At 46.9% G+C, this 21339-nt stretch overlaps 1 pseudogene; it reads right to left on the bottom strand.

Annotated features, from left to right (window-relative positions):
• LOC141270841 (uncharacterized) overlaps positions 1–21339 on the bottom strand; it is a 42367-nt pseudogene that overhangs the window by 7668 nt on the left and 13360 nt on the right.

The raw sequence follows: 21339 nt of genomic DNA, 5'->3' as shown, positions 1-21339 counted from the left end.
ACCGGATCTATGATGGATCAAAAAAGGTATGGGCCAGTGTTAATGTCACGATGGTGTTGGGACTTTGGGCGCTAAACAGGTCCCTAGAACTAGGGGCGCCATAGTCTATTCCTGTCCCCCAGATTACTCCTGAAGGAGGAGATGCCAGGTTTTCGTTCCTTGCTATGCTCCCATATCTACCCTGATCTGTTCCCTCCCCCACCCAGGGTAGTGGGAAGCTAAAATGTATAGGAACACACTAATCAGAGAAAGAAGGGAAGACGGACAGTGATAAATGAAAATACCAAACATAGAAAATACACACATCAAACAACAGAGTGGGACACAGGGGAGTTAAAGGAAGGAGAAACCAAATAGGAGAGGATGAAGATATGCACACATACAAAACTCCAAGCAACAATCTCCTGAACAATCTCCAAATGCCAAATCAAACCACGAATTACAACTTCAACTTCAAACCAAGCATGAAGAACTAACATTAGGAATCCCTAAGTGCCAGGTGGGAGCATATATAGAAGAATGGAGTAGCCAACTCTGAATAGCTGAGACCATCGAAGCAGCAAAAAGCTCCAGGAGCTTAAACTGATCTGATTAAACCTTGCACTGATAGCAAGGAAAAACCTGCACTGTTTAATACAATGGTGAAGTGCTTCTAACCAGTGAAGGAGTTCATGAAACCAGACACTGTGGTCTTCTGGGCCCTCTCTATCACGGTATCCCCGTGACATGCCATTTTTCAGGAGAGTCAATCAGTCTGGCCAAAATAGGGGAGAGCATATAGTTTATCCTGATCTCTCTGCTCCTGACCTCGGCTATCAATTCTGAACCTGTGCTGCCTGCCCTGACCTCGGACCATCAGACTACGCTTCTGCCTTGCCCACATGTACCTCGTACCAGAGTCTCTGACCATCCAGTCAGCTGCTGCAGTCCCAGGGACTGCCCTGGAGTTTTAACTGGTGTCTACCGAAGGCCCAGCCTATCCTCACCATCAGAGGCTCAAGTAAATACCTGGTAAACACTTAGTCATGCCCCTGCAGGGTAGGTGTGACTCCTGGCACAGTGGGTCAACACTCAACAGTGTTACAAATAATAACAGCTGGTTCAACTGATTGCCTATAAAAAGGTTTCTCATTACCAAAGTGCCACAAAAGAAATACATCATGAGGGGTAAAACCTGTGATCTGTCTCAAGACCTTCGCAACCTTATTCTTGCAAAACATACTGATGGCATTGGTTACAGAAGAATTTCTAAACTACTGAAGGTTCCAGTGAGCACTGTTCCTAATCCGGAAGTGGAAAGAACATCATTTCACCATCAACTGGCCCTGACCAGGTGCTCCCTGCAAGATTTCAGACAGAGGATCAGAAGAGTTGTCCAACAGCCAAAAACCACATGTGGAGAGCTACTGAAAGACCTTGAATCAGTAAGTACAATTGTTTCAAAGAAAACTATAAGTAATTCACTCAATCTCCATGGTCTGTATGACTGCTCACCACGCAAGACTCCATTGCTGAATAAAAAGCATGTTCAAGCACGTTTAAAGTTTAATCAACAACATTTACACAAGCCTGTGAAATACTGGGACAATATAATCTGGTCAGATGAGACCAAAATTGAACTCTTGGATGCCAAAAGGCACTGCATATTATTCCAAAACCATAACAACACTGAAGTTTGGAAGTGGAAACATCATGGTGTGTGGCTATTTTTCAGCATATGGCTCTGGAAAACGTCATACGATTGAAGGAAGGATGACTGGACAAATGTACAGAGACTTTCTTGATAAAAAATCTGCTGCCAACTATCAGGACGATGAAGATAAAACGACGATGAAGATAAAACGAGGGTGGACATTTCAGCAAAATAGTGATTCCAAATACACAGCCAAGAAAACTATCAATTGGTTTCACCTGACCTGAATCCAATAGAAAATTTATGGAAGGAACTAAAGCTTACAGTTCATAGAAGACCACGGGACCTGTAGGATGTGAAGAGTGTTCGTGTGGAAGAATGGGCCAAAATCACACCTGAGCAAAGAATGTGACTCATTTCCTCATACAGGAGGTGTCTTGAAGCTGCCACAACCAACAAAGGCTTCTGTACGAAGTATTAAATACATTTCAGAGTGTTCAATACTTTTTCCCTTTGTCATTTCTCATTATTACACACAACTTAATTTATGGTCATCTATAGTTTGATTTCTTTGCCTTTGTGGATTGAATGGGTTGTTACCGACATCTCGTGAGAATTTCAATAGCACCTTTAGAAATAAATTTACTTAGAAAATTAGTGACGTGTTTAATACTTATTCTGCCCGCTGCATGTCCATATTTGCATTTTGGGGGCCATTAATGATCTCTATTCTGCAGTCTACTTTTTTATGGTGCTGAAAAAAACATTGCATACTGGAGTGCGGTGACTGAAAACTGACAATTCTGTTTTTAATTTTTTTTATTACGCTATTATCACATGGGTAACTGAATTTTGTTCTTTCATAGATGATAACTTTACGGACATAGATGATACAAAATTGAATTTGGAGAAACATTTCATAATAATCTTTATATTTCTACTTTATGTAGCTGCGCTTTATAGGAGAATAGAGATGGTAGGGATAAGGATCTTTAATTGGCTGTCGCTGCTATGACGGTTCATTAAACAAACCAGAGAGAAACGAAAAAGGAGCCCATAGTATTGCAAAAATATCAAAATGTATTCATTAATACATAGATGATCGGACAGATACAGGAATCAGTGCGGAAAAAGAATGAGGCGATAAAAAAACACAACAACCCTCTACACACGGCAGACCCAATTCAGGACACAGAAAGTGTTCAATTATATATATGAAAAATGTCCAAATACACATAGTCGCCATACAAAAGATACTGTTACCTATCCTCTCTATGGAATTTGCAGAGAGGGTAATTTATAGATGCATAGTTCTATAGTACAGCATATATGCAAGACTACCCACACTGTCCTATACGTGCTGGATGTAAATTCCCTATCATGTACTCAATATAGCTAGGAGTGACTTGCTAGAGTCACCATTGTATACGCACCAGGGATGTCAGGCTTCAGCGCAGAACAGTCAGGGGGTAGTCAGGGAGTAATAGGTCCGCACGTGCCGACCCCAGACGGACCTATTACTCCCTGACTACCCTCTGACTGTTCCGCGCTGAAGCCTGACATCCCTGGTACGTATACAATGGTGACTCTAGCAAGTCACTCCTAGCTATATTGAGTACATGATAGGGAATTTACATCCAGCACGTATAGGACAGTGTGGGTAGTCTTGCATATATGCTGTACTATAGAACTATGCATCTATAAATTACCCTCTCTGCAAATTCCATAGAGAGGATAGGTAACAGTATCTTTTGTATGGCGACTATGTGTATTTGGACATTTTTCATATATATAATTGAACACTTTCTGTGTCCTGAATTGGGTCTGTCGTGTGTAGAGGGTTGTTGCGGTCTTTTATCGCCTCATTCTTTTTATGCACTGATTCCTGTATCAGTCCGATCATCTATGTATTAATTAATACATTTTGATATTTTTGCAATACTATGGGCTCCTTTTTCGTTTCTCTCTGGTTTGTTTTGTGAATTTATGGCGATGGAGCCTTATGATGTCCGTAATGGGGTAGTATTGAATACAGTAATCACTTAGGTCTATAATATTTGATAAGACATATACTACCTGGTCATGATTAGTATGTATTATATGACGGTTCATTGTAGGGGGAAATATGGCAGCTGAAAACAGCTATTAGAAGCAGGGTCGGCTATATAATTAATAATTAATTAATGGCGCTATATAAGTGAGTCAAATAAATAAAATAAATATAATCGTTCCAGCATCTGACCTGTATGGAGCGGGTTTAGCACTTGAGCCCGCCACATGCACCCACCCACATCTGACGTGTATGTATGCCACATTGTTAAGAATGGGTTCACTAATATCTCATTTTTGGTGGTTTCCTTTATTGATAAAAATATTTCTCAGTATGGCCTTATACACATATCACTGTTTTACGCCCATATGATGTCAAGAAGGCACATGATATTCCATGGCGTTTGTGTACGATGGTCCACATAGAGTGGCATTACATTTGCATTCTCGTCTGAGGCTGTAGAGGGCAGACATGGCTTGCACTATTATCTGCTTCCTCGGGACATGATCATAAGAGAAAGCTGCGACAGAGGAGAGAACGACTGGCTTCCTGCTCAGCCTCTTACTCCAGCAAGCCATGAGCCTCTTTAGGGTTATGGTTAGCTGGAGGTTGGAGTTGGTCAGCCATAGTGACCATAGCCACAGGTGACATTACTAATATATGGGGGCACATAGGTGACATAACTAATATATGGGGGCACATAGGTGACTTTACTAATATATGGGGGCACACAAGGAGCATTAATACTATTTAGGAGCTCTGTGTCAGACTGGGGTGTCTGGGGCCCACATGAGGAATTGATCCTCGGGGCCCACCCTACAGCAATATGCAAATAACTGTTAGCCGTTATCCCTGTTATAGTGGAGCGTCGACTGTAAATCACATGCTGGGATGTGCAATTACGGTAGTTTGCATTAAAGGGGTTCTTTGGTTAAAACAAGTTATCACCGATCCATGGGATCCACAGGATAGGTGATCACTTATTGATCGTTTGGGTCCGAACATTGGAAAACGCACCTATCAGAAGAATGGGGAAGTTTTATCCCTGTCAGGACACTTATCTCTATTTTAAAATGCAGCAACAGGTGGGACGTCTGATCGCAGGTTCATTCATTCTCTTTGGGGCTTCCAGAAAAAAACAAGAACAGCCACTGAAGGAATGAATGTGACGCGCCCCTGGGCCTGCTGTGTCGCGCAGCGTCTCGCGCACGGGGGCTTACCCGGAACCGGATCAGATGAGGGTTGTAGTCTCCGAGTGGCGGGGACCCGGTCCGTGCCCAGGGAGTCAAACTCAGTGTGTGGCAGTCTTGATAGATGTTATTTGAGTGTCGACTACGCCACCCGTTGATTTGCAGCTATGGAGCTGCCGCTGCAGGGCAGACCGCTGAGGCCGGTGTAGAATTGTGCAGCGTGATAGTATAACCCCCAACGGGAGGGGTATGGCCTCAGGGCAGCCGACGTGGAAAATGGGGGTAGCAGGAACCACTCAGAGACGGTGCGGTGTAATTCAGGGTCTTTACTGGTAACAACGATAGACCCTCCCGGAGTACTTGCTAGCGAACGGGGCCTGGTCAGTCCTTGAGCAGATGGGATCTCCCCTGGCCAGGCGGAGTTGTAGGCCTCCCAAACTGACTGTACTCTTCTGGCTACCTTGCTAGAAGCGGATATAAGTAGCCCACGTCCCTGAGTGTACCGTGTGGTGCTCACCCGTATGGCCGGTGACTCGGGGCCTTCTAATGGCTTCCGCTCCACGATGGCGGTGCTGGTCCCACGCGTGTGACCGTGCCTTCGGGTTTCTGGGCCTGAGGACCTGAAATCCCCTGCCGGTCGGCTTCTGCTGCTGGGTAAGAGTTAGTCCCCACAGCCTCGGACGCCGGGTCCGGTAAGAAAGCTTCTCAGTCAGGGCGAGCTCTGCAGCTGCCAGCCCCTGACTCGTAGTAGTATTGCTCCCACTGAGCTTCTGCTGTTTCTTCCTATGACTGTTTCTTGTCTCTACTCTCCTTGACTGACTCACCCTGCTTCAGCCCCGGGTTTATATAGGGGAAGTTCTTCCCCTCCCAAGACTGGGCAGGAGGTGTGGCATGCACAGGATCCCTGACCAAAGGACCTCCCACCTGCTCTCAGACATAACATTACATTACTGTGGAAACCAGACCCCTGGGGTGCCACAAATGGATCAGTGGTCAAGTCGCACATGAGCTCCAGTCTAATGGGGATAAAAGCTATACATTCTACCAAACGGTGTGAGTCCAAGCAGTCAGACGCCTACTAATCAATAATGTATCACTTATCCTGTAGAGAGGTGATTACTTGTTTTCTTCTGAGAAGCCCTGTAAGTGCATATTGTTCCAAGTATTTAATCACTAATGGAAAAAAAGAATCTTCTCCTAATTAATATCAGAGAGAACAAATGACCGCCGTACACAACACAATCCACTATACCAACACCAATAGTACCACATGCAAGGGAGAAATACTGCCACACCATGAATGGACTACATATTGCTACCACATAGTGACTGAATAATACTACATACAAGGGAGCAATACCACCACACCATGACCAGACCACATATTACCTGCACATAGTGACCGAATAATACTACATACAAGGGAGAAATACCACCACACCATGACCAGACCACATATTACCACCACATACTGACTGAATAATACCACATACAAGGGAGAAATACCACCACACCATGACCAGACCACATATTACCACCACATAGTAACCGAATAATACCACATACAAGGGAGAAATACCACCACACCGTGACCAGACCAGATATTAACAGCATATAGCGTCCAAATAATTCCCCATCATTTCTCTCCCCCACCTCCATCATTGCTCTCCTCCATCCCAATCATTGCTCCCTCCTACCTTCTCCAACATTGTCATATCTCCTCCACCTTCTCCATCATTGTCCTTTCTCCCCCACCTCCTCCATCATTGTTATATCTCTTCCATCATCATTGCCATATCTCCCCCACCACCTCCTCCATCATCATTGCCATATCTCCCCCACGACCTCCTCCATCATCATTGCCATATCTCCCCCCACGACCTCCTCCATCATCATTGCCATATCTCCCCCCACCACCTCCTCCATCAGCATTGCCATATCTCCCCCCACCACATCCTCCATCAGCATTGCCATATCTACCCCCACCACCTCCTCCACCATCATTGCCATATCTCCCCCCATCTCTTCCATCATCATTGCCATATCTCCCCCACCAGCTCCATCATCATTGCCATATCTCCCCCACCTGCTCCATCATCATTGCCATATCTCCCCACCTCCTCCAATCTCCAGTGCCACGTCATATCTCCCCCACCTCCTCCATCACCATGCCATATCTCCCCCACCTCCTCCATCACCATGCCATATCTCCCCCCACCTCCTCCATCACCATGCCATATCTCCCACCACCTCCTCCATTGCCATGCCATATCTCCCCCCACCTCCTCCATCACCATTGCTCTCCCTCTTCTCCCCCCACCTCCTCCATCACCACTGCTCTCCCTCTTCTCCCCCCACCTCCTCTATCACCATTGCTCTCCCTCTTCTCCCACCTCCTCCATCACCATTGCTCTCCCTCTTCTCCCCCACCTCCTCCTACACCATTGCTCTCCCTCTTCTCCCCCCACCTCCTCCTACACCATTGATCTCCCTCTTCTCCCCCCACCTCCTCCTACACCAATGATCTCCCTCCGCCTCCTATATCACCATTGCTCTCCCTCATCTCCCCCACTTCCTCCATCACCATTGCTCTCCCTCATCTCCCTCCACCATCACCATTGCTCTCCCTCTTCTCCCCCCACCTCCTCAATCACCATTGCCCTTCCTCATCTCCCCCACCTCCTCCATCACCATTGCTCTCCCTCTTCTCCCTCACCATCAACATTGCTCTCCCTCTTCTCCCCCCACCTCCTCCATCACCATTGCTCTCCCTCATCTCCCCCCACCTCCTCCATCACCATTGCTCTCCCTCATCTCCCCCACCATTGCTATCCCTCATCTCCCTCCACCTCCACCATTGCGCTCACTCTTCTCCTCCATCATCATTGCTCTCCCTCATCTCCCCACCATTGCTCTCCCTCTTCTTCCCCCACCTCCTCCATCACCATTGCTCTCCCTCATCTCCCCCCACCTCCTTTATCACCATTGCTCTCCCTCATCTCCCCCCCACCTCCTCCATCACCATTGCTCTCCCTCATCTCCCCCCACCTTCTCCATCACCATTGCTCTCCCTCTCAAACACTTACCTCTCAGCCCACTTCCCCGCAGCGTCCTCTGCTTCCTGCCCGGCATCTTTCTTCTTGACACAGGCTCGCGCTGCCGAAATGGCAGCGGAGCTGGAGGGATCACTCCCTGCCTGCCCCACAGTATGAGGGTAATCTGGCCATTGGCCCCCGGGAGCCTGGGGGTCCAAGAAGCAAGCCAGATTGCCCTCATTAGCGGTACTGCAAGGGCCCTCCTGACCCTCCGGGCCCTTGCAGTGCGGAGCACCGGCCTCCATGTTAATCAGGGGCCTCCGTGCATCCTGCTCGGGGACCCGCTGAAGACCCGGGCCCATGTCATATCTCCTCCACCTTCTCCATCACCATGCCATATCTCCCCCACCTCCTCAATCACCATTGCCATGTCATATCTCCCCCCACCTCCTCCATCACCATGCCATATCTCCCACCACCTCCTCCATTGCCATGCCATATCTCCCCCCACCTCCTCCATCACCATTGCTCTCCCTCTTCTCCCACCTCCTCCATCACCATTGCTCTCCCTCTTCTCCCCCACCTCCTACACCATTGCTCTCCCTCTTCTCCCCCCACCTCCTCCTACACCATTGATCTCCCTCTTATCCCCCCACCTCCTCCTACACCATTGATCTCCCTCTTATCCCCCCACCTCTTCCTACACCATTGATCTCCCTCTTCTCCCTCCACCTCCTATATCACCATTGCTCTCCCTCCATCACCATTGCTCTCCCTCATCTCCCTCCATCACCATTGCTCTCCCTCATCTCCCTCCATCACCATTGCTCTCCCTCTTCTGCCCCCCACCTCCTCAATCACCATTGCCCTTCCTCATCTCCCCCACCTCCTCCATCACCATTGCTCTCCCTCTTCTCACCCCACCTTCTCCATCACCATTGCTCTCCCTCATCTCCCCCCACCTCCACCATCACCATTGCTCTCCCTCTTCTCCCTCCACCATCACCATTGCTCTCCCTCTTCTCCTCCCACCTCCTCCATCACCACTGCTGTCCCTCATCTCCCCCACCTCCTCCATCACCATTGCTGTCCCTCATCTCCCCCCACCTCCTCCATCCCCATTGCTGTTCCTCATCTGCCCCACCTCCTCCATCACCATTGCTGTTCCTCATCTGCCCCACCTCCTCCATCACCATTGCTCTCCCTCATCTTCCCCCACCTCCTCCATCACCATTGCTCTCCCTCATCTCCCCCCACCTCCTCCATCACCATTGCTCTCCCTCATCTCCTCCCACCTCCTCCATCACCATTGCTCTCCCTCATCTCCCCCCACCTCCTCCATCACCATTGCTCTCCCTCATCTCCCCCCACCTCCACCATTGCTCTCCCTCTTCTCCTCCATCACCATTGCCCTCCCTCATCTCCCCACCATTGCTCTCCCTCATCTCCCCACCATTGCTCTCCCTCTTCTTCCCCCACCTCCTCCATCACCATTGCTCTCCCTCATCTCCCCCCACCTCCTTTATCACCATTGCTCTCCCTCATCTCCCCCCCACCTCCTCCATCACCATTGCTCTCCCTCATCTCCCCCCACCTTCTCCATCACCATTGCTCTCCCTCAAACACTTACCTCTCAGCCCGCTTCCCCACAGCATCGTCCTCTGCTTCCTGCCCGGCATCTTTCTCCTTGACACAGGCTCGCTCTGCCGAAATGGCAGCGGAGCTGGAGGGATCACTCCCTGCCTGCCCCACAGTATGAGGGTAATCTGGCCATGGGCCCCCAGGAGCCTGGGGGTCCAAGAAGCAAGCCAGATTGCCCTCATTAGCGGTACTGCAAGGGCCCTCCTGACCCTCCGGGCCCTTGCAGTGCGAAGCACCGGCCACCATGTTAACCAGGGGCCTCCGTGCGTCCTGCTCGGGGACCCGCTGAAGACTCAGGCCCACCGGAGAATTCTCCGGTGTCCCAGTCCGACCCTGTAGGAGCTCATAGAAGGAATTAATAATAATAATAGTTTTTATTTTTATAGCGCCAACATATTCCGCAGCACTTTACAAATTTTAGGGGGGACATATACAGACAATACAGAATAAGCATATCTCATATCGAAAGGAGTGAGGGCCCTGCTCGCAAGCTTACAGTCTATGAGGAAATGGGGGAGACACAAAAGGTAAAAAGTACATATATTGTATAATGCAGCCTTGATATACTAAATAGGATAAATAATAATACATGGACTGAATGTGTACAGTCCAGACAGAGGCTATTAAGTGCATGGTTGGTATGAACCTGAAGTTGAAGATTTTAATATGGGGGAAAACTGGGACGGACAGAGTGTGTTCAGGCGATACGCCAGTCTAAAGAAATGTGTTTTTAGGGTTCGCTTGAAACTGTGGGTATTGGGAATTAACCGAACTGTCCTGGGTAGTGCATTCCAAAGAATTGGCGCAGCACGCGAGAAATCTTGGAGACGGGAGTGGGAAGTTCGGATTATGGAGGATTTTAATTTTAAGTCATTTGCAGAACGGAGGGCACGTGTAGGGTGGTAGACTGAGACAAGAGAGGAGATATAGGGGGGTACTGAAGCATGGAGCGCTTTGTGGGTAAGCATGATAAGTTTAAATTGAACTCTATATTGGATGGGCAACCAATGCAATGACTGGCACAGGGAAGAGGCACCGGTGTAGCGGTTGGCGAGGAATATGATCCTGGCTGCTGCGTTAAGGACGGATTGGAGAGGGGAGAGTTTAGTAAGAGGGAGACCGATTAGTAGAGCGTTGCAATAGTCAAGATGAGAATAAGAGCTACAGTAAGAGTTTTTGCAGAGTCAAAGGTGAGAAAAGTCCTGATTCTTGAGATGTTTTTGAGGTGTAGATGACATGAACGAGCGAGTGATTTGATGTGAGGAGTGAAAGAAAGATCTGAATCAAAAATGACCCCAAGACAGCGGGCTTGTTGCTGGGGAGTAATGGTTGAGCCACAAACGGAAATGGCAATATCGGGCACAGGTAGGTTAGTGGAGGGAGGAAATACGAGTAGTTCAGTTTTTGACAGATTCAGTTTTAGGTAGAGGGAGGACATAATGTTAGACACAGCAGAAAGACAATCACTGGTCTTTTGTAGTAATGCAGGGTTGATGTAAGGAGCAGAGGTGTATAGTTGGGTGTCATCAGCATAGAGATGGTACTGAAAACCGAATCTGCTGATTGTTTGTCCAATAGGAGCAGTGTATAAGGAGAAAAGAAGGGGGCCTAGGACTGATCTTTGAGAAACCCCGACAGTAAGGGGAAGGAGAGAGGAGGAGGAGCCGGCAAAAGACACAGAGAAGGAGCGGTCAGAGAGATAGGAGGAGAACCAGGAGAGAACAGTGTCCTTGAGGCCAATAGTGCGGAGCATAGTGAGGAGGAGCTGGTGATCCACAGTGTCGAATGCTGCAGAGAGATCCAGGAGAATCAGCAGGGAGTAGTGACCATTAGATTTAGCGGTTAGTAAATCATTACAGACTTTAGTGAGGGCAGTTTCAGTAGAATGTAAAGAGCGGAAACCAGATTGTAAAGGGTCAAGAAGAGAGTTGTCTGAGAGATAGCGGATTAGACGGGAATGGACCAGGCGTTCCATGAGTTTAGAGATAAAAGGAAGATTGGAGACAGGTCTGTAGTTGGAAGTGCAGTTCTGGTCAAGGGATGTTTTTTTAAGTAATGGTTGTATGCTGGCATGTTTAAAAGAAGAGGGAAAGATACCAGATGAGAGGGAAAGGTTGAAAATTTTGGTTAGGTGAGTGGTGACAGCTGGAGCTAGGGACTGAAGGAGATGTGAGGGAATAGGGTCACTGGTGCAGGTGGTAGGGCGAGAAGATGCAAGGAGCCTGATCACTTCATCTTCCGTGACTGGTTCGAAGTCAGAAAGTGAGCAAGATACAATGTGGCGGGGAGAGTATGCATAACATTTAGGGATTGGGAGAAAATTTCCTGTCGGATATGGTCAATTTTTTCTTTGAAATAATTGGCCAGATTGTCAGCGCTGAGGTCGGTGGTCAGGGCCTGTGTTGCTTGATTGAGGAGAGAATGAAACGTGTCAAAGAGTGGTTTAGGATTATTGGAAAGTGAGATGATGAGGTTGTTAAAGTAGGTTTGTTTGGAGAGGTGAAGGGCAGAGTTATATGTTTTCAGCATGAATTTATAATGGAGGAAATCTTTGGGCAGATTTGATTTTCTCCACAGCCGTTCAGCGCACCTGGAGTACCTCTGGAGAAGACGTGTTTGAGGCGTGTGCCAGGGTTGTCGCCGTCTATGCTGAATTTTTCTTTGTGTAGGAGGTGCGGCTTCATCCAGGGCGCATAGCATTATTTTGTTATAATGCTTCAATGCAGAGTTGGGACATGAGAGGGAGGAGATTGGGGCCAATGATGATTGCAACCTTTTTATAAATTTCTGGGTGTTAACGGCGCGTATATTTCTATAAGTGTGGAAAGTGGGGGGGTCTTGAGTAGAGTCACAGTTCTTGACAGAGAATGAAAGAAGATTATGGTCAGAGAGTGGAAGGGGAGAGTTAGTAAAGTCATGTACTGAGCAAAGCCGGGAGAAGATCAGGTCCAATGTGTTCCCGTCTTCATGTGTAGGAGAATTAGCAAGCTGTGAAAGGCCGAAGGAGGAGGCTAGTGATAAAAGCTGCGTGGCAGATGGGGAAAGGGAATCGCCAATTGGGATGTTAAAATCTCCCATCATTATCGTGGGGATGTCGCAGGATAGAAAATTTGGAAGCCAGGCAGCAAAGTGATCCAGGAAATGACGGGGGGGACCTGGAGGGCGATAGACAACCGCCACTCGCAGGGAGAAGGGCCGGTAGAGTCTGACTGTGTGGGCCTCAAAAGACGGGAAGATAATGGAGGGTACAGGGGGGATAACCTGAAAAGTACATTTTGTTGAAAGAAGCAGACCAACACCTCCCCCTGATCTGTTGTCAGGTCGCGGGGTATGAGAGAAATATAGGCCACCATAGGAGAGAGCTGCAGCGGCGGTGGTGTCCGACTGCTGGATCCAGGTTTCAGTGAGAGCCAGAAGTTTGAGGGAATTAGAGAGGAAAAAGTCATGGATGTAAGAGAGTTTATTACAAGCTGAGCGCGCATTCCAAAGGGCACAGTTGAATGAGACAGAAGATATGCAGGGAATATTAATGAGATTAGCAGGGTTTCTGAATGTAACAGGGAAAGAATTAGTGTTATTATTACTGGAGGGTCCTGGGTTGGGAGAAATATCACCTGCGACTAATAGAAGGAAGATACAGAGAGTGAGCAGATGGTTGAGTGATTTGTGAGAGCGTTTCCTGTGTTGTATGGTGGGAATGAATGGATCTGCGTGGTATAACATTGTGAAGAGAGCATGACAACTGTACATAGGAGAAGAGAGGAGAGAGGGGTTAATATGGATGAAGTGTGCCGAATTTGTGGGAGAACGGTGAATGTGGATGATTTTAGCAGCCAGAATATAAATGGCACAGATACAAATGGTGAATACTGTTTGCAAAACAGATGATCTGTAAGCAAGTTTGTTTAATTGTCTTGCATGTCTTACCTGTCTCCTGCCCAACTGCCATCTTCTAACTGCCGTGGCACTTCGATAAAGTATGCATAAATGCTGCCCCTTGGCTATGTCTCAATATATAGGGACGTATCTGCTTAGATCTACACAGATTTAACTCGTTAGCAATCAATCAACTAATTTAAGACAACAGGAGACAATAAAACTGCAGAAAAAAAAAAAACAGACTGGCAACTCTACAGTCATGGCCAAAAGTTTTGAGAATGACACCAAAATTATATTTTCACATGATCTGCTGGCCTCTGGTTTTTATTAGTGTTTGTCTGATGTTTATATCACATACAGAAATATAATTGCAATCATATTATGAGTACCAATAGATTATATTGACAGTTAGAATGAGTTAATGCAGAAAGTCAATATTTGCAGTGTTGCCCCTTTTTCTTCAAGACCTCTGTAATTCTCCCTGGCATGCTCTCAATCAACTTTTGGACCAAATCCTGACTGATAGCAGTCCATTCTTGCATAATCAATGCTTGCATTTTGCCAGAATTTGTTGGTTTTTGTTTGTCCACCCGTCTCTTGATGATTGACCACAAGTTCTCAATGGGATTAAGATCTGGGGAGTTTCCAGGCCATGGACCCAAAATCTCTATGTTTTGTTCCATGAGCCATTTAGTTATCACCTTTGCTTTATGGCAAGGTGCTCCATCATGCTGGAAAAGGCATTGTTGGGCACCAAACTGCTCTTGGACGGTTGGGAGAAGTTGCTCTTGGAGGACATTCTGGTACCATTCTTTATTCATGGCTGTGTTTTTAGGCAAGACTGAGTGAGCCAATTCCCTTGGCTGAGAAGCAACCCCACACATGAATGGTTTCAGGATGCTTTACAGTTGGCATGAGACAAGACTGGTGGTAGCGCTCACCTCTTCTTCTCCGAATAAGCTGTTTTCCAGATGTCCCAAACAATCGAAAAGGGGATTCATCAGAGAAAATGACTTTGCCCCAGTCCTCAGCAGTCCACTCCCTGTACCTTTTGCAGAATATCAGTCGGTCCCTGATGTTTTTTCTGGAGAGAAGTGGCTTCTTTGCTGCCCTCCTTGAAACCAGCCCTTGCTCAAAGAGTCTCCGCCTCACAGTGCATGCAGAAGCACTCACACCAGCCTGCTGCCATTCCTGAGCAAGCTCGGCACTGCTGGTAGTCCGATCCCGCAGCCGAAACAGTTTTAAGATACGGTCCTGGCGCTTGCTGGTCTTTCTTGGGCGCCCTGGAGCCTTTTTGACAACAATGGAAGCTCTCTCCTTGAAGTTCTTGATGATGCGATACATTGTTGACTGAGGTGCAATCTTTGTAGCTGCGATACTCTTCCCTGATAGGCCATTTTTGTGCAGTGCAATGATGGCTGCACGTGTTTCTTTAGAGATAACCATGGTTAACTGAAGAGAAACAATGATACCAAGAACCAGCCTCCTTTTAAAGTGTCCAGTGATGTCATTCTTACTTAATCATGACTGATTGATCGCCAGCCCTGTCCTCATCAACACCCACACCTGTGTTAATGGATCAATCACTAAAACGATGTTAGCTGCTCCTTTTAAGGCAGGACTGCAATGATGTTGAAATGTGTTTTGGGGGTTAAAGTTCATTTTCTGGGCAACTATTGACTTTGCAAGTACAGTAATTGCTGTTAAGCTGATCACTCTTTGGCATTCAGGAGTATATGCAAATTGCCATTACAAAAAATGAAGCAGTAAACTTTGGAAAAATTACTATTTGTCTCATTCTCAATACTTTTGGCCATGACTGTACATGGATCATAAACTCTTAAAGTAAGTGTGATGACCTTAAAGTATCATGGATTAAACAACGTAGAGGAGTGAGAAATATATACCAGTGATAGGCTGCAGAGCATTGCATTTCGGCTGCGTGCAGGTGAAAAGAAGCAATAATGTTATGTGGGGGGGGGGGTAATGTCGGGGGAATTATTTCTGGAGGCAAAGAGGAAAACGCAATCACTGCACAGACACAGATAGAAATCGCAGGTGTGAATAAGGACTATAGTGAGTGTGACAATAATCTGTGTACAGCGCTGGGGAGTATGGTGGCGATATAGAAGGAAGAGGGAGAAATAATCCACATAGAAAAATAGGGGGAATCTCCACATACCTCCACCTGCAGAGCCGCCACCACATATATGGCTGTTCTGTGCACACAGGACCTGTGATGAGGTCACAGGAGGGGAGGAGTCAGGGGTCACATGATCAGGGGCCTCAGTGGATGCAGGACTCTGCTGTGCTGGTTGTCATGGTGCTGGATGAGGTGAAGGTTATGTGTGGGGTCAGGAGGGGTTTACAGTGTGGATGTAGCAGAGCCGCGCGTGTACGAGGCGTACGGAGCGGAGCCGTGTGTGTATGAGGTGTACGGAGCAGAGCCGCGTGTGTACGAGGTGTACGGAGCAGAGCCGCGCGTGTACGAGGTGTACGGAGCAGAGCCGCGTGTGTACGAGGTGTACGGAGCAGAGCCGCGCGTGTACGAGGTGTACGGAGCGGAGCCGCGTGTGTACGAGGTGTACGCAGCAGAGCCGTGTGTGTACGAGGTGTACGGAGCGGAGCCGCGTGTGTACGAGGTGTACGCAGCAGAGCCGCGTGTGTACGAGGTGTACGGAGCGGAGCCGCGTGTGTACGAGGTGTACGCAGCAGAGCCGCGTGTGTACGAGGTGTACGGAGCGGAGCCGTGTGTGTACGAGGCGTACGGAGCTGAGCCGCGCGTGTACGAGGTGTACGGAGCGGAGCTGCGTGTACGAGGTGTACGGAGCGGAGCTGCGTGTACGAGGTGTACGGAGCAGAGCCGTGTGTGTACGAGGCGTACGGAGCGGAGCCGTGTGTGTACGAGGCGTACGGAGCGGAGCCGCGCGTGTACGAGGCGTACGGAGCGGAGCCGCGTGTGTACGAGGCGTACGGAGCGGAGCCGCGCGTGTGAGCGAGGAGTTCGGAGCGGAGCCGCGCGTGTGCGAGTTGTACGGAGCGGAGCCGCGCGTTTACGAGGTGTTTGGAGCGAAGCTTTGTGTGTTTGAGGTGTACGGAGCGGAACCGCGCGTTTACGAGGTGTTTGGAGTGGAGCTTTGTGTGTTTGAGGTGTACGGAGAGGAGCCGTGCGCTTACGAGGTGTTTGGAGCGGAGCGGTGTTTGAGGTGAACGGTAACCTGTACTGGTAACCTGTGTACAAAGCAGATCCTCATATGTACAACATGTAAGGAGCGACACCTTGCGTAACTATCACTTATCTTTATAGATGTATACATATAGTACAGAATATATACGTACAGTACACTGTATATACACTACTAAAGTTAGTGATATTCGACTTTCAGGCGAAATTTCAGGATGAATCTAAAATGCACTCTAAGCTTTTCAGGTGACCTAAGGCCATGGCCCCACTATCAGTATTTGGCCACACCCCACACTGTTAGCCGCTTCATTGTGAATAATGCCCTTCAGAACTGGATGATGAATGCCACACAACTCCAGGCACATTTAAGGGAGGTGGGAGGCAACCAAGTGTCACGTCAGATCATTCAAAATCGTTTACATCAGCATGGTCTGCGTGCTGGAAGACCTGCAAGGGTACCTGACCACACCACCAGGCAAAGGTGTCATCGTCTTGCATGGGCCAGGGAGCATCTATGCTGGACAAGGGACCAGTGGGCCTTCGTGCTGTTCACTTATGAAAGTCGATTCACGCTGAGCAAAAATGTTGGTCGCCAACAATGTTGGAGACTTCAAGGAGAGCGCTATGCATTAGTCACTGTTGTCACCAGACGAGCCTTTGGTAGTGGTGTTACAGGATGGGCAGGTGTGTCTAGTCAATACAGAACTGCCCTACACTTTGTGAGTGTTATAGTGACAAGCCCTTATTACTGGAATAACATCATTAATCTACTCATTGTGTCTCTGCACAAACAACACTAATTTTTATGCAGATTTTTCACCTCTGCGCTGTGTAAACGGGAATGCTGATTGAATGAAACCGATCAGATGATGTGTATTTGTGTAATGAAGGGATTGTGGCCTAAAGATGCAACGCTTTATATCAGGTTGTGTAGAATTATTAGACCGCTTGTTTTCATCAGGGAAACGGGCCCTGAAAAAAGATTTTACTGACTCCAAAAATATCACAAATTGTTGTTACACCTCTTACAGAGGGAGAAGCACTCTGAAAATTGCTCAGATCTTGGAACAAAAATGTGTTGGGAAAAAAAGACGCACATTAACTGTCAAAGATATAAGAAGTATCAGATGGGAAGCGACCAGGAAGCCATTATCCTCCAGTGGCTGTCATATTCAAGATCTACCACACCCTAGAGGCCAGAAGTGCAAGGTGTTTAGTGCTCAGAGACACTGCTGAGGTGAGAAGGCTGAGCCTCACCACCACTGAGCAAGACACAGAAGTACAAGGTGTTCAGGGCTCAGAGACACAGCTCAGGTGAGGAGGCTGAGCCTGACCACCACTGAGCAAGACACAGAAGTCCAAGGTGCTCAGAGACACGACCAAGGTGAGGAGGCTAAGCCCGACCACCACTGAGCAAGACACATAAGTACAAGATGTTCAGTGCTCAGAGATACAGCCAAGGTGAGGAGGCTGAGCCCGAAGACCACTGAGCAAGACACAAAAGTACATGTTCAGTACTCAGAGACACAGTCGAGATGAGGGAGGCTGAAACCTGACCAATACTGAACAAGACCCAAAAGTTGAAATGTCAAAACTGGGCAAAAAAATATCTGCAGACAGATTGTGCAAACATTTTATGGACTGAAGAGCTGAAAGCGACTCTTGATAGAGCAGATGTATATGCCTGTAGCTGGATCAGTATTGACGCCAGGAGGGAGGAGATGGGCACTGTTATGGGCTGGAATTATTAAAGACAAACTAGTTGGACCTTTTTGGGGCTGTAGATGGACTGAAAATCAACTCCCAAACCTACTGCCAGTTTTTAGAAGAAATGTTCTTCCAGCAGTGGTACAGGAAAAATTATGCATCTTTCCAGAAAACCCTGATTTTTCTGCAATACAAGGCTCCATCGCAACATTGAAGTCTCCACTGCTCAGTGCCAGTAAAGGTCTAAAAGATGAAAGAATAATGACTGCCCCGTCATCACTTAACTTAAACCCTAGAGAGAATTTGTGGACGCTTCTTAAACGGGAGATTTACGGTGAAAGAGAACAGTTGCCTTTCTGATCAGTATCTGGGAGGTTGTGGCTGGTTCTCCCCAAAAAGTTGACTGTCAATAGAATAAGAAACTGACAGACTGCATGGATGGACGGCTTATGGGCATACCGAGCCCAAATCTTTCCTTGCAGATAATGGCTGAAGTATTCAGGCATTATCTATCTTTAACAGCCACAGGTAGAGTGAAGCTTGGCCCGCTGCTGTTAACCTGTTAGATGCTGCTGTCAATCTGTGACTGTAATAGCACACCGGCAAGGGGAGCGTCGCTCGATTTACATCGCTCGATCTGCTGAATACCCCTGTGTCTGTCATCACTGTACTCCTGTGAAAAACCTGCCCATGGCCGGCTGTGAAGAATATTCTAGAATAATCACATGTGCCCTAGTTGGCACAGTGTAATCCGATCAATTTACAAAAATCGATAAATAACGTGGGTAGCCTAGAAACCTTTTTACAATAAATACCCATTAAAAAATAACCTTTAATATTGACGTTTAAAACTATTAAGAGTCTCACAACAAATACTAAGTAACAAGAAAAAGACCTAAAATATAGGCATGTGATCCGAACCTGTTTATATAAATCACCCCAATCTTAATATTCACTCTGTGAGGGTGTCTTAAAAATCCATTAGTACAACCCAGGAACACCTAATAACAGAAGATTGGACGTATCCAGATAGGATCACCATAGCACAATACATAAAGGGAATAGTACACTTTTATCCACAGAGCATAGAAAAAGACACTCTATAATAACAATGGGCCACCACAGATCCCCTAATTAAGTTGATACATCCACCTCACTAAGAGGAATTAATAATCTTAATTGGTATTTTAAAGGATATATCTCCAGGACACAGCATATAAGGCCTCACAGGCCTCCCCAATTTGGGGGCCTGACAGTATAAAGTGCATTGCAGATTCCCTTATAGCAGCATTTTATCAGGGATAACTAACCCCCTGCAGTAATATTCCCCACAGGAATACCTATGTAGCCTTCACAATGAACCAAGCCTTATTAAAAAATAAGACATATATAGACCTCCCCGGTATTTAAATCACTATTCAATAGTTCATGACATAATTTAAATCCAAAAACAATAGATAAGTTGTTTCCTCATCATAGAGGCCATGTATACCAGGATAGGGATGGGATTGAGGCCATGTACTGTATATTAGGATGGGGATAGGATGGAGGCCATGTATACCAGCATGGGGGGCCATATATACCCGGATTGGGATGGGGCCATGTATACCAGGATGAGGATGGGGGCCATATATATACCAGGATAGAGGATATTAGTACAGAATTGGGAGACATTACCCCTATAACAGTGTCAGCAGCAGACCCCCTCCCCCTTAATAGGGCATCATGACCACATTTTTTGCTTCAATTTTTTTTTCTATTTCCTCCTCTAAAACTTAGGTGCGTCTTATAGCCTGAAAAATACGGTAATTCTGGCGTTTTGATTTTTTTCTCTTTTTATATTTTGATAGAGTGGACATTTCTGAATGCAGCAATTTTTTTTAAATTGTTTTATTTTCAAAAGGGGGGTGATTTGAACTTTTGTTTTTTTTTTCTTCATATTTTTAAAACCTTTTTTTTTTTTACTGTATTTCTTAAGAGACTTGAAGCAGCAATCCCCTGATCGCCTATACTATACATAGCACTGATATGTATAGCAGAAATCACAATCTCTGATGAACGCTGGTTATGGTCCGCAGGAGGATTGTAATGACAGACACGGGGGTCATCAGCAGATCCCTAGCTGTCATGGCAACCCAGAGGTGCCCCGTAATCACGTAATGGGTGTGCCAATGGGAGCATAGAATGATGCATGCCCCTGTCGGCAGGTGTTAAATCACGCTGTCAGAGATTGACAGAGGGATTTAGCAGGTTACCTACCGCGAGCTGAGCTCTGTTCCTTCCGTGGCTGTTAAAGGCACATGATCGCTGATTAAATCAGCCATCATGTGTCGGGAAAGAAGCGGGCTCAGTGTGTGAGCTCGCATCAAAGTCAGGGACACAACATATTGCATATGTCATATGTTGTCACGGAGTTGATGTTAGACAAAGATCACAAATCACAAAATGTTGTTTTTAATTATTTAATGTATTGAAGAAAAAAAATCCTGCTCAGCTCTACCTGGTCTTAAAAGTAATTCCCACTTTAGCAACTAATCGAACAGTTAACAAAATTGAACTTGACAATTAGGTTCAGTTTCACAAGCCACATCCAGCAATGAATACGCCACATTTATTGAATCTAAGAATCCCTGTCACATCTCCACCAAGATCGGCTTCTGGAACATCTGGCTCTTCCGCCAGTTGCCGCTGTATTCATTCTGCTGGCGTCGCTGGTGATAGAAGAGACTTTTGAACTAGAAGCTCAGGGCGGAGGAGGCTCAGTCCAACCACCAAAATTAGGTTGGTGGGGACATGCAGTACCATCAAGTCTGGCAGTATGGGAGTGTGTGCTGTCCAGTTGGAGTTATCTACTCCCTGCTCCAGCTAACTGTAGAGCACCACACCCTACTTAAGATTTTAGCTTACAGCTTGAAGCTACCATGTAGCCTTGTGTTCCTGTGGTTTAGTCCGATCTGTCCAGCTCCAGTATAGTGTATTTGTTTCCTGATTTTGACCTCGGTATGTTTCATTAACTATTA

Source organism: Phyllobates terribilis, unplaced genomic scaffold (genome assembly GCF_046119375.1).
Source record: "Phyllobates terribilis strain yellow unplaced genomic scaffold, ASM4611937v1 Scaffold_5__5_contigs__length_657084704, whole genome shotgun sequence".
Classification (NCBI taxonomy): Eukaryota; Metazoa; Chordata; class Amphibia; order Anura; family Dendrobatidae; genus Phyllobates; species Phyllobates terribilis.
The sequence above is the reverse complement of the archived record's forward strand: the minus strand, read 5'-3'. Positions and strand labels throughout refer to the sequence as shown.